Source organism: Hetaerina americana, unplaced genomic scaffold (genome assembly GCF_022747635.1).
Source record: "Hetaerina americana unplaced genomic scaffold, ioHetAmer1.1.p SCAF_8, whole genome shotgun sequence".
NCBI classification, from domain to species: Eukaryota; Metazoa; Arthropoda; class Insecta; order Odonata; family Calopterygidae; genus Hetaerina; species Hetaerina americana.
In genome coordinates this window covers 68,667,146-68,680,797 of record NW_027287427.1, presented here as the reverse complement: position 1 = coordinate 68,680,797, position 13,652 = coordinate 68,667,146, and positions in this window count along the sequence as shown.

The window sequence follows — 13,652 nt, the reverse complement described above, 5'->3', positions numbered from 1 at the left end:
TCACTTTTCAGTTTGAACTACGACTAGCTGAGTATTTTCAATGACCATATAACGTTCAGAGCGCTATTTTTATATTTCATAGCAACATAGTGATAGGAAAACACTTGGCACGCCAGTTACTTTTTTGGGGTGATGCTGTTCTAAAGTGTGTACTGCCATAGTCTCTTCCCTCTGAGTTTAAGGAAAAAGAACTGCTACGTGACCAGAGTCAAGGGAGCTGCTGTCACGCGTGATATGTGCTATGCGTGCTTTGTATGCAACCCTAAATGCGATGCAAAATGGTGCCAATTTCCTTCTCCATCACCTTCCATGGCCCATAATGATATATACAAGTAACTTATTCGAAAATAGATATGGATGATAAAGTGGTGAAATGATTTCACCTCCATATTTAACGATATGGAGAGCTTACTCTATTGATTTTCCATTTCTTGGTACCTCAGCAAAGCGGAAGGGAAGAAGAGGTGGTGGAGGAGAAGGAAATTGGGACCCATTTTGCATCGCGTTGAAATGTGAAAAATATGCCAGGAATTAATTCGATAATAATCCGGGTGAGAATAATAGTATACGGCAGGGAAAGAGCCCGAGTATATTACGTTATTCGAAAGCTTTTCTCAAGGGAATCGCCATCACATTTGGAATATGTTGAAATCTACATTTAAATGTTGGAATTGATGGATAACGATTGAGAAATCTGTGCACCAGGAACTCCGCATTCATACCTCATTTTTAGGGAGTAAAATTTCATACGCAAGTGGTACTCAATATTCTGAGTCAATTTTAAGTATTCCGAAAGCGGAAATTATCTTTTCTTTAGAATCAAACACAATTTAAGACTAATCTCATAAATCGGAAAACTTCATATGGGCCCGCCATTACCATGTATGGCCCAAAAATAGCAAAAACACCGGGGATTGAAATTCCGAGGTTTATCATTTCTTGTTAGTTAGTTTATCCCAATGATTCAAAATGATGTAAGGTTAACTGCATTAATCTGGAATTTATGCATACACTTATAAGAATGAGCATGAACTCGCTGTTTTAATTGAGTTCAATAGTCTTGTGCAATGCTATTTAATTAATTGCTTTTAGCCCCGTAGTCTCATTAAGAAAGTGGATTTTTGGGGGAAAATGTTTCAGCGAGTAGACCTGTCGGTACGGCACTCGTAATTCTTTGACTCCCTTATTTGAAGGCTTTCATAGTTTTTTAGGTCCTCTTCCAAATTAACGCCAAACACGTGTTCGTATTTTGAGAATAACTCATCTCAAAAGGCGCATTGTTCGCAATCGAGTGCATTGCCCGAGTTCTTTCTTTGAATCGTGACCTTTTCCGTTTTCCTCCCCTTAAAACTTACATTTCCCACCCGCGGTTTTTTTTAAACGTGTCATTCAGTCGGAACACCACTCTCACTCTTTTCGTGATATTTAATTTTTTTACCGAAGTAGTCACATTCGAAGAAACTGCGGGGAAATCTACAGCAATTAAGTTATTCGAATCGGTCGCTTAAGCGCGTGTGTTCCAAAACGCCGCAACAATTGTACGTATGCTCTGTCCCTTCGGGCGCTCACCACAATCGAACCCTTTATGTTTCCTTCATCTGTCAGGAGTCACACGTTAGAGGGTATTGTGTTATCCCCGCAGACCATGTAGTTGTGCAATTTTCATCCGTAAAAATAGCGCGCGAGAATGTTGCGGAAATAATGAACTTAAATCGCGAACAACTCTCAGGATGTTTTCATCAAAACCTGTGTTCTGGGGAAAGCGTGTAGGATTCTTTCTTGTGATACTGCGGATTGTATGCGGTTAATTGCGGTTAAAAGTGAAACGATGGCTCAATGTCTTTTTTTGTGGTTGTCAAAACTTCATATGGTATTCACGCTTGCAATTTTGAGGTCCGCTGTTCCCGTTATGCATCTTAAAGGTGAAACCCAGACCACTGCCGATAATCTCAGTCTTGTTCTTTTCTTGGCATGTACACAATTAATAGGAGCCATATCTGGTTTCTATTTGTCCTAATGATGCATGTGAGAATGACGAAAACTTGCCGGAGCCAAATGGAATGGAATGCCGAAAAGGACCCCAAAATCAGTCGGATCTATTCCTATCACTCTATTTGGTTCCCACGAATTGGTCAACCAAACTGTTGCCGATTTTCCAGCTGATCAAACCAATCTGCATTAACAATTAATTCGACTAGCCTTGGCTTTCTCTATGAACAATAGAGACTGTAGATAAATATGATATTTGTCCATTTTTTGTTACGATGACGTTACTGCTTCGACCACCGAGAATGAGGATCTACAACATGTACTATTTTCCTTCAACTCTGTATCTACCGAACATAATATAAATCTTTCCAAATCCATGCCTACATTAAAAACCTTCTCGATTGTAAAAGAACCATTGGCAGTATTCCAAGTGAAGAGGTGATGCACTTCGACTGCTTGGGAAATAAAAAATCTAAGTTACGGTAAACTAGAAAAAGAAGTAAGGAAAATACTAAAAAGACTACCTCCGCACATTAAAAGCGTATCTGTAAAATTAAACATATATATAGACACGGAATGGAGATTGAGCATATGTATACAAAACATGTGTCAAATCCATCACGACATATTTTGCAGAAACTAGATCGCAAACAACACGCTGCAAAAGACTAAGAGCAACAGTAATGCGGACGATAAGAATAATCACGGGAAATGAACTCTCGAATAAGAAAAGAAACATTGAGCTAAGGGTCAGCAAACAAGCATAAACGACGTCGTCAGTTGAAAAAGAGAGCAAATAAGGCACTGTGATGCGCACCTCGATGGAATGACAGAAGACACTCCCTTTTATTGTACGAGATAACATCCTCTATGGGAGGAGACTATGAGGAAGATAACTGACAATCCAACTCCCAAGGTCAGGATAACATTCATGTGAAAAACAAGCGAATAGCCAATTTAAAGTGGAGGAAAAAGGGTTTTCTTTTCTGGAATGTAAGTCTAAAACAGAATTCATCACTTATATGACGTTCATTCTAACCCCACTTCTTTGTTCTTTTCCTCTTCTTTTCTTCTACTCATCCTGACGTGCAAGCCTACGCCTCTGTGTTCTTTGTTTAATCCCGGAGTCTATAATATTCATTAAAAACCTGTCTTCGTTTTTTCTCTTTGGAATCTGTTTCGGAATTTTTCTCTCTGGAATATGTTTTAATTACCTTCCATTCAATTTTGCTGATAGTATACGAATCTATTGGATTTTTATGACATACAAGAAAAAAAGGGACTGACATACTTGTATCATGATGAAAACGGAAGATTTTTAGTTTAAGAAATCTGAGTAAATATGCATTAAATTTAAATTTAATGAATTGAGGGTAATGAAATCTTTTCATTACTCTTATGTTGATCATCTATGACGTTTCAGTTTATGCACATTGCTAAAAGTAGGAGCTTTGTAAGTTATCGTTCAAGAGTTATATTTGCGAAACTCGCTGACGATCGACTACTCGCAACACCACGGAGAAAACAAATACTCAAGTTAGGAAGATTTTTATATCCTTTATTTTACAGGAATGTTTGATACCTATTAATTCAATCAGAGGCTGGAATTATTGTTTAAAAATACATAAGATCGCATCATTCACATGCTGGATTGGCAATCGTTATCATGAATGAGGAAAATAAATATTTATCAATGATTAACATACGCATTTAATTAACAATCAAAGAGAAATATCTAACTTGATTTTCATAAACTTACGGTAGCAACTGCAATAGGCCTGATGCTTAGGCAACAGAGAGAAGTGAAAAATCTTATTTACTCATCTTTTTAATTTAACTGGCAGCAATTGAATTGGACGCAACGATGACAGCCAAATCATCAAATATCCTATATATTTGTGAAATTACTTTGTTAAAATTAAGACTCCACAACTGAAATATTTTCTTTGTTGAAATTATGACGACACAACTAAAAAATGTTGCAAGAAAAATATGGATTCGAATTTGAGACGTTGAATAAAGAAAAGCGACGGTAATCGAATTCAGTTATGTATTTTCATGGATACGAGAATACATACACTATTAAATTTGGAAAAGTGCTCGTATGCTTATGGAAATAAGTTCTTGCCTACTCTATTCAGCCTTTTTACGAAAAGGAAGATAATTTTATTCGGACCTACTAGTTTGCAGAAATACAAAATAGTTCACCTTAAATCTCTAGGTCAAACGGCATCTGATGTAGAGGGGGAACTTGTCTGAAGGGAGAACATTTCCAAACTTATAAACACAAATTCTTTTTCAATTATTATTATTAGGTAATCTACCGGTTAAGGTAGGTTTTTGGATGGACACAGCTACTAAATAAATATTTTGCGCTTCCTAACAAAATACAAAATCCAGTATCCTACTCCACCTCAGACCCCTCTTCATCTCTGAGTACTTTCTTCCTCCCTTCATCCCGTCCAACATCCCTGTCCTGTTCCTTCCCTTTCCTCTTTTGCCCAACATTCTCCCCTCTATTAAAGTCTTCAACATCCCACTGCCGGTCCATACCCCCTTCATCCACTTCCTTTTTCAGTAAAGACTAAAATTGTTAGCTATAATTTTCGTCACGTGTATGTCAATTTCTCACTGATGTTACAATTTAAAGGCTGTTTATTTCCGTTTTGATAACTTTAGCGGAGTTGAAAATTGCTATCAAAATAGCATTAAAATTCATAAAAATATTTCAGATTAATGCTAGACGACTTAATTACAGTGATTTCGTATTTATTTATGATTTTATTAGTGATTGACAATTGACGCTTTCGATGGATTGCTCAAGATTAATTTTCTTATTTCTATGTTCATGATTATTAACAATACGCTCGGTTGAATAGAAATTGATCAATTGTGCCCAATGCTGATGGTTTGGATCGTAATTCTTGGATATGCCACTGTTTTCGTTATCACTCTGCATGCATACATACACCTGGCCCTGTCATGGTCATTGCATCCGGAATTCAAGAAACAATTATCCATTAAGATCATAATCCATATTCATTAACTTCGAAAGGGCATTGCTTGCCGTGGCGTTATCGAAATGCTGATTGCATACAATTAATTTCATATTTCACGTCGAAGTTTCTTAAATTAAAAAAACATATCTGTGAAAATATATTATCATACAAATGAAATTTTCTCGTGACTTCAGAAAAGTGGATGAAAATAATCTCCCCTGAACCGACCTCCTTTTCTGCGTTCCCTTGTGCAACATTTTTTTCGTGAGCTGCGAAGGGTGATCACTTGCTTTTTCCATTTCGGATTTCATTTTATATGGAGAATTCTTCCTATTCCCTCTTTCCAGCCACTTTTCCATCCTGGCATCTGATCTCATGGCGGGTTGAGCGCGCACCATTCTGAAGGAACCTTTAGATTAACTGCATTTTTTAAATTGCATTCGCCGGACGTGTGTAAGTTCTTACAGCATTGATATCGATGATCGATTGAACCCAACCCGTCGCGTAAAATGAAACTTACGGTAACATTTTTCCGTTGAAGAGGAAGAATTTTCCACAGCCACGTCGAGTATATTTCGTCTCATATGCATCGGAGAAACAAGAGACGATGACGTAAAAATTTTAATTAAATCGGAAGAAAACTTTTTTATGCTCTCTAATAGGGGGCTCGCTTGGATTTGAAGCGTATTCTTAGTGTATCTGGAAGATGAATGCAGTTTCTCTTTAAAGAATTTTAGCACGTGATACGTGGATCATAGGAATTCTTAAGACGATTACAGCTTTTTTTACTGTTAAATGTCCAATAAAGATTAATCTCATTCAATCAGAATTAAAATTAGGGTTTCGATTGGAAATTTCATCGTTAACGTATAATAACCTAACACAATCGTAGACGAAGTCCTCAGTTTAATTTTCCTTTATAAATTGTTTTAAATGATAGTATGGGTTTGTCATATTATCATTCATTCCAAGAGAAAAAGCACATATTTGCTTGTTATCTTGGATAAAAAGAATTCTGAACCAAACCTTACCACTTGCTTCAATAGCGGGCGTATAGCGTGTAGGCCTCTAACTGTAAGACTGTAAGAACGCACTTTCAGTACAGCGCTTATCTGTGCTTGTACAACAACTCTTTTAAGAAAAAAAAACAGATTTCAACGAAACATTATTTTCGTCGGTAGTTATATCTATGATTCAAGATGTGTGCGTCGATTCCATGATTAATGTTTACTTATGAGAAAGTCAAAAGCCTGAAATTTCGTTCATTTTTCTGACCTTATTTTATCAATATGATTAGGCAGGCATTCTTAAGCATCAATTTTTCTTCGTCCATTCTCTTTAGTAATCAGGTTTAACCCACATTAGAATTGCCATTTGATTCTTCTTTTCTCAAGTTTCCTTATTCCTTGCAACCATTACCTCAATATACCTCGACATTTTTTTGCATTTTATGTATTTTTTTAGTAATACACATTTGATTAGTAATTTGTTCACCAATCTTTTGACGATTTCATTTTATCCTTTCGCTCAGTTAACATGTCTCTACGTTTGAAAAGCAGCTTTGGCTTTAAAAAAGCCTGATTAAATTTCCATACTAAAAAGAAAGACTCGTACTTTTCCACAGATTTTATTATACGGTACAAATCTGTGGAAAAGTGCGAGTCTTTCTTTTTAGTTGGATATTAAATACTTCCACGAAGTGAAGCCTGAAACAATAGAATATATTCGCAAAGCTAGTATGGCCTGATTAAATTGTTTATTTTTTCTTGTTAGACCTTTTCATCTTTCATCATATCTGAAAATTTAATGGTCAAAGGCAAAACAGCATTTATTTATTAATCTTTGGAGCGCCTAAGCCCATTAATTAATTAATAAAATCATTTAGACATTTATAAATCATTTCGTATATACCTCTAGGAATGTGGTTCATTTTTTCGCACGCGATTGAATTTGATATTTCATGCCACGCTCGGAAAGAATATTTACACTTACTTATAGCTTAGACGCGGTAAATTTGATGGCCTATTCAGATTTGCACATTAAAAAAGGAATTTTATGAGAATGGAAATATCTAAGAGGGTGAAACAACGCATTATAATATGCATTTAGCTTAACTTCTTCGCCAGCCTAGGGCATGCGGTCATCGGTATTGTAATTCATATCTTATGCTTTCCAACAGTTGATTTGTTTCATTGTCATACATACACTACAATAATGCCTTTTAATGGTAAGACGCTTCTAAAAACAGATCTCAAACATATGCACTTTTGCGCATAACGAATTATTGTATGTTTTATTGTTTGAGTTATTGTAAGTATATAATTTCAATAATTTGACGTGAGTAAGAGTGTGGAATGACACTTCGATTCACCTAGAATGGATTTAACCCCACCCACCGCTTTTTATTCAATAATTGATTGATTTTTTTTGACTGTTCGAACACATGGCCTATCAAATATGAACGAAAAGAAATAAAATCATGTAGCGCTTACATTGATCAATTACGGAATTTTTTTCATTTTATACGGTCTTATGCGGGTAATAATTCTTATGAAGTATTTTTGTTGAAATTAATTCTTTTTGATTTCAATGAAAAAAAGTAAAACGTGTTTGTCTTAGTAAACCACATCCCATTCGTCTCGAGTTAATGGAGCGTTTCAATTTTGATGCGAAATATTTCCTTAATCACCTCTGTTGTTGTAGCATTTGAGTATTTTTTTACAGCTTCAAATAGGCACATCATTGTGTTTGAGAATATCTTAGCTGTGCTCCGATAAAGTTTCGCTGCTTATCTTGATGTCTAATTATGAATTGCACAAACATATTTGTTGCCTTAAAATACCTGATTTTTAAAGAACTTCGAATCAATTAAGATTCAAAGAATTTTCTACTTATGTTCGGTTAAAAGGACAGGAATCATTAATTTTTGCCAATGTGATGAAATATGACATTACCACTTGTATTCTCAATTACATTGAATAACGGTACATTTTCTTTCAGTAAAATTGCAGATATATTAATGCCTTGGTTAATGGACGATTAGTCTGAGAAATCTACGCCGAAATATACAAAAATGGAGTTACTTTTGACAGAGGCAGAATGGACACCCTGTTTTACCATTGTTATTATTCATAATTTCTGGGATTTTTTTTCTTTATTCAGGTTAACATTAACGTACACCGGACTGATCAATGATGATAATAGGATAATATATGTGGCATTCAGTGTATCATTGTTAAATCTTCACTAGTAAATTATCCCAGGTGTTTGTTAATAGTTAAGTAGTATTGAAGTAAATAAATGAATAAGCAACGTTTCCAACGGGTGCCGGGGATGAATTGCGTCTGACCGAGACCATGTGAGGAGTGATCGAATTCGCAATAACCGGGAATTCAGGTCGTGCCCCGCATCAAGCCGGCAAATGCCTAACGATATACACAGCTAAACCTCAGGCAAAATTTGTTGTCGCTTTAAGAGGCATAATTTTAATAATACATGGAACAAGTTTGTTAAGATCCTTCTCTTACCGAAACATTGTCAGTCGTCAATCCCTCTACCCCCGATCCCTGTACGTCATTGAAGCGAAAGACTAATGGCTTTCCTGGAGTTAGCATTTACCATTTTGCAACAGGGCGACTTAATAATTTTCCACGGTCCTATTTAAGAACCACATGATAGTCACGGAAATTAATTAGCATTCAATTATTCCGTATGCGAATTGAATATAGGTGAAAGTTCACAACGATCACAATTTTTCACTCACAGATTAGGAGAAATGTTTAACAGGATAAGTCACATTTTGGTCTTAAGGTGGCTTCACGCAGATTTATCGAGTTAATTCTGACTTAAACTCAAAGACCTAATGAGCACTTTCTGCGTCACTCGTCCAAAACCACCACCGTTGAACCCGAGCCAAACATTGCTCTTTCCGTCTGGTTGGAAAACCCCGGGTCATTCCCTCTAATCAAACAAATCAACGGCGAAAGTCACCGCCGGGTATGAAAGAGAACTCTCTCCGAAATCCCCGACTCACCTTCAACAAACTGCAGTTCCTTCCGCGTCGCTTCAGCTGTAGTCAACTCATGTGGAGCTAACCATTAGCCCCTTCCTCCTCCGTGCCTCCTGACTAGTCTTCGTCGTGTGCACTATGGGAAACGCGGCAATATTCCAGCGCTCAACGGCAGTCTTTTCGCACGGTCTACACTCGAGAACAGCAGACCTCGACACGTTCTTTCTCCACTCTTCAGCCAAAATCTCGCCCTGAACCGGCCCCGAAGTCAATCCCTCTTTACTCAATCCCCATTGGACATTCGCTCCAACGGGCACAGTCCTCTTCGAGCGTCGAAGTCGCCCATGCGCGTCCTCCGGGGACCGTCGTGTATCTCCCCCGCCAGTGTCCCGTTCGCTTGCGGAGAAGAAAGAGTCGGATCGCCGGCAAACTCTCACTCTCCCTTTGCCGTGGCCGATGACTGCGACCGTGCGCTCTCGCCTTGCGGAGGCCCTGGTTGTGTCTGATGGTCGTGGTGTGTCTATCCGTTGCAGGTGGTGGGTGGGCGGCCGAGCGAGTTGGCGGGGAGGGAAAGTGGTGCGGCGAAGGGCGGGGTGTTCGCCTTTGGTGTATGCGTGGACACGGAGGAGGGGAAAGTGAAAGGGTGTGAGTCAGGGGAGGAGGCGTGGGGAGAGTGGAAGTGAGAGTGGAAGGCCGTCTCTATCTCCTTCTGTTTCTACGTATCCCCACTCTGCATGTCTTTCTCTCTGTCCCTCTCTCCTTTCCCACCTTACAAGTAGAGGTCGCTACCATTTTGAAAGAGCCAGGTGAGGTTGCGTATAGTCCTCAAATACGTCCGCAGATAATCTTTATGGATGGCACTGTCACTACTTTCAGTTCATACTTCATCTGCTGACTAAGAGGCCGCCTCCTGGCCTCGAAGCGTCCGTGAGTTTTGTCTTTTTGCATTTCGTCTGAATACTTCCGGAATCCTCTCTTATTTCTTCAGTGCATCCTTTCTGTTAGCCTACAAGAAATAAAGCACTGGTGTACAAATTAGACGCTGCTCTTGATAGGTGAGGGTAGAATTCAGTCCGAAATAAAATTAACAGTCATATTTTCCTATTTTAACGTTGGCATGGAATACTTTATGACGGTCACTGGAATTCGAGTATATGAATACACACACATACACACACACACATATGTATGTATGTATGTATGTATGTATGTGTGTATATATATATATATATATATATATATATATATATATATATATATATATATATATATATATATATATATATACATACATACATACATACATACATACATACATACATATATGTACATATATGTACATATATATACATACAGATATATATTATTTTGGATTCTTAGCTAAACAAGATCTATGAACATTCAAATTATCTAGTTAAACGGTGAGAAGAAAGAGGCTTGAATAATGATGCGATAGAAATTCATACTTCCCAGCTCCTTGACCGTGACTCAGAAGATTTATGTATGTTGTCGTTGTTAAAAAGCGAGTATTCGCAAGGAAATTGGCATCATATATCCTATGTAGGTAATTAGGACAAGGTAGGACTCAGAGAAAAGGTAGATAGCAGGATGAGATGAACCGCATGCCGCTCCGACTTCAGCTTGCTCGCGAGTTCTGTTGGTTCGCAGTTTAACATCTCTACTAACGCTGAACTAAAATCCGTTTTTCAAAGAATGATACAAGAAAAGGTATTTTCAAATAAATGCAAAAAGTTAAAAAAAATCATGTAACTAATCGGAAATGATTTTGTAGTGAAGAAATTAGTAGTAGGTATGGCATTAGTGCTGTTACTTTTGATGAAATGTTACGCTTGTAGTTTATGCTTTGAGCTTTTTTGATCTTGGTTTTTATTATGATATAACAATCCTCTCGCAGAAGGCAATCCGACTGAAATATGGGTGATTTCTAATGTGGGCAGTGTATTTACCTAATATGTTCTTACCCTAAATGTGAAACTATGTTATTCTTGCCAAAAAGGGGGGCTACTCAAAATTGTCTTGACTAGGTATCGACGTTTTACGAGACTCTACTAGACAAGATAGGGAACAAGCTACGGAGCACGTCTTAAATGTTATCCATTACTTAATATTTATTACCTACATGCATTGTAACTGATCTTAATACCTCTTAATGATTTTCAATATCAATTTAACTCTTGATGGGAGCCTCGTCAGAAAACTTTTACATTAGAAATTTTAAACTGGGAACATTTTCGAGCTGATGTCACGACTATGTCCCATCTTTCTGAGTTGATTGTGTTATTAAGATATAAATTTTGCACTTAGAACTTTGTTTCACTTTAGTGGCGCGTGCGAATTCCAGTTGTATGGATGTAAATTTGCGTTCTGAATTTAAGCATTTGTAATTAATCTGTTAAAGAATTTTCTTGCCAATAGCGAATCATCTGCAATAAATAAATCAATTGCTCCACATGTGCGTAAACTCTGATATATCTCAGGTTACTCGAGTAACAATCGACAGTTTCCAAATAGATAATACCCCCAAAGTGACCGTCCGTACCAGGTACAAAGCAAGCAAAAGAACAAGAAAACAGTGCAAACCAACCTTAGCATAAAAGCACGACTTTTGACCTAATACGAAATATTTATTGGTGAAATTCGATAATAAAAACTTCAATATGTCAAATCTTCCTAGTCAACTTTTGGTTTTACAAGGTTTCAACAGAAGTAAATGCATACGTTTTTATTATCTCTATTCGAAATGTTTGATAATTATTGTGGATCTGTTCAGGCATAAACATAGCTGATAAACCTTTGATTACGGGCGCACTTTAAGAAATATGTTGCTACATATTTGTTACGCTTAGCATTGAACCAAAACTTTCAAAATAAATTTATGGCATAAACTTATAAATTCTTTTGCCTGAGACTTTAAATAAATATAGATACAGTTGCACAATTCAAAGCTTTGATTCGAATTCAATGACTGTTTGGAAACACTAAATAAAATATGGATACTTTTCTAATTATCCTTTAATCTGGATAATGGTAATGATTCACCAATTACAATCGGTTCATTATCAAAAACTGAGTTAAATGTATTCTGGTGCTTCCACAATTATCTATAGTACAGTGTAAGACAAATTGTTAATAAGTCCAAATATTTTGTCCTTGCACTTACATTTATCAGGCACTAGTACAGGCTACTTGAAAAATTAAAAATGTGTAGCATGTTGGGGTTTTTAATTGCCGCATAATATAATGAGCATATTTTTATTATCCGTGGCATACGTTTGACACATACGTACATGCACATTCATACTTTTCCTCGTGGGTTTCCCACATGCAAATAAGCTTACACTCTCTGGAGTACAAAGAACTCTACTTCCGGAGGGAATTTCTATTCATCGAGATGTGCTAGCATGTTGCTAGTGAAAAGTACAGTCATCATTTAGAATTCCGTATGCCCAAAAAGAACAATACGAGCATATAATGACTCACTTCAACACGCACTAAGTGATGGCATAATCCGAGTATCCTTCGTACAAGCAATAACCTTGGTTGAATGGTGAAAACAATATTTCAAAGTGGTAATACGTTAAATAAAAACCAAAATTGTGTTTCCTCAAATGACTCTCTGATGGTACCCGAATTGAAAAATCTCATGTAATATTTTTCTATTTCTCCTCTTAATCCCTAGCAATTGTTGTATTCTCCAAAGTCATAAATATAGTCAAGTTATATAGTGGTCATAGTGCGTGTAGCATGAAATTGTTTTTCCATTTGAAATTCAATTGTATCATTTTTGTATTCGTCCATGTAATCTGGTGATCCAGAATTTGAAAAAAAAATTACTGTGCCGTTTCATATGAGGTCTGTTCAAAAAGTATCACGAATTTTGAATTTTAGTGGGTTACTGAAATTTGATTTCCGATTTTTTTGTGGCGTTATGTTGGTACTTATGTCTCCCACTTATGCCGAAAAGTTCGGCTATTTTGAATGTTCAGTTAATTGTTGACTGCTGTTTTGCTTGGATGTGTTCTGGCTTGTCTTCAATTTTTGCCTGTTCCAAAAAATGGATCAAAGAATCTGTATCAAATTTTGTGTGAAAAACGAAATTAAGTGCGTGGACGCATTCCGAATGTTGACTGTGGCATATGGAGAAGCTACCTTAGACCTAAGCAACGTATATCGCTGGTACAAAATGTTCTCAAAGGGCCGAGAAGATGTGAACGACGAAGAGCGTGACGGACGCCCGAGCACGTCAACAACAGACGAAAACATTGATGAAGTGAAGAAAATAGTATTGGCCAATCGTCGAATCGCCGTTATAGAAGTTGCTGAGGACCTAAACATATCGATTGGCTCGTGCCATTCGATTTTTACCAATGATTTGGGCATGACACGGGTCGCCGCTAAATTCGTACCAAAATTGCTCAATTTCGACCAAAAACTACAACGCATTAACATTACTAATGAGGTGTTGGGCTCTGTCCGCGACGATCCAAATTTGCTCATAACTGGTGACGAATCATGGGTTATGGTTATGATGCGGAAACTATAGCTCAATCATCCCAATGGAAGCTGCAGCACGAGCAAAGACCGAAAAAATCGCGCCAAGTTCGGTCGAGTGTGAAAGTTTTGCTTACAGTTTT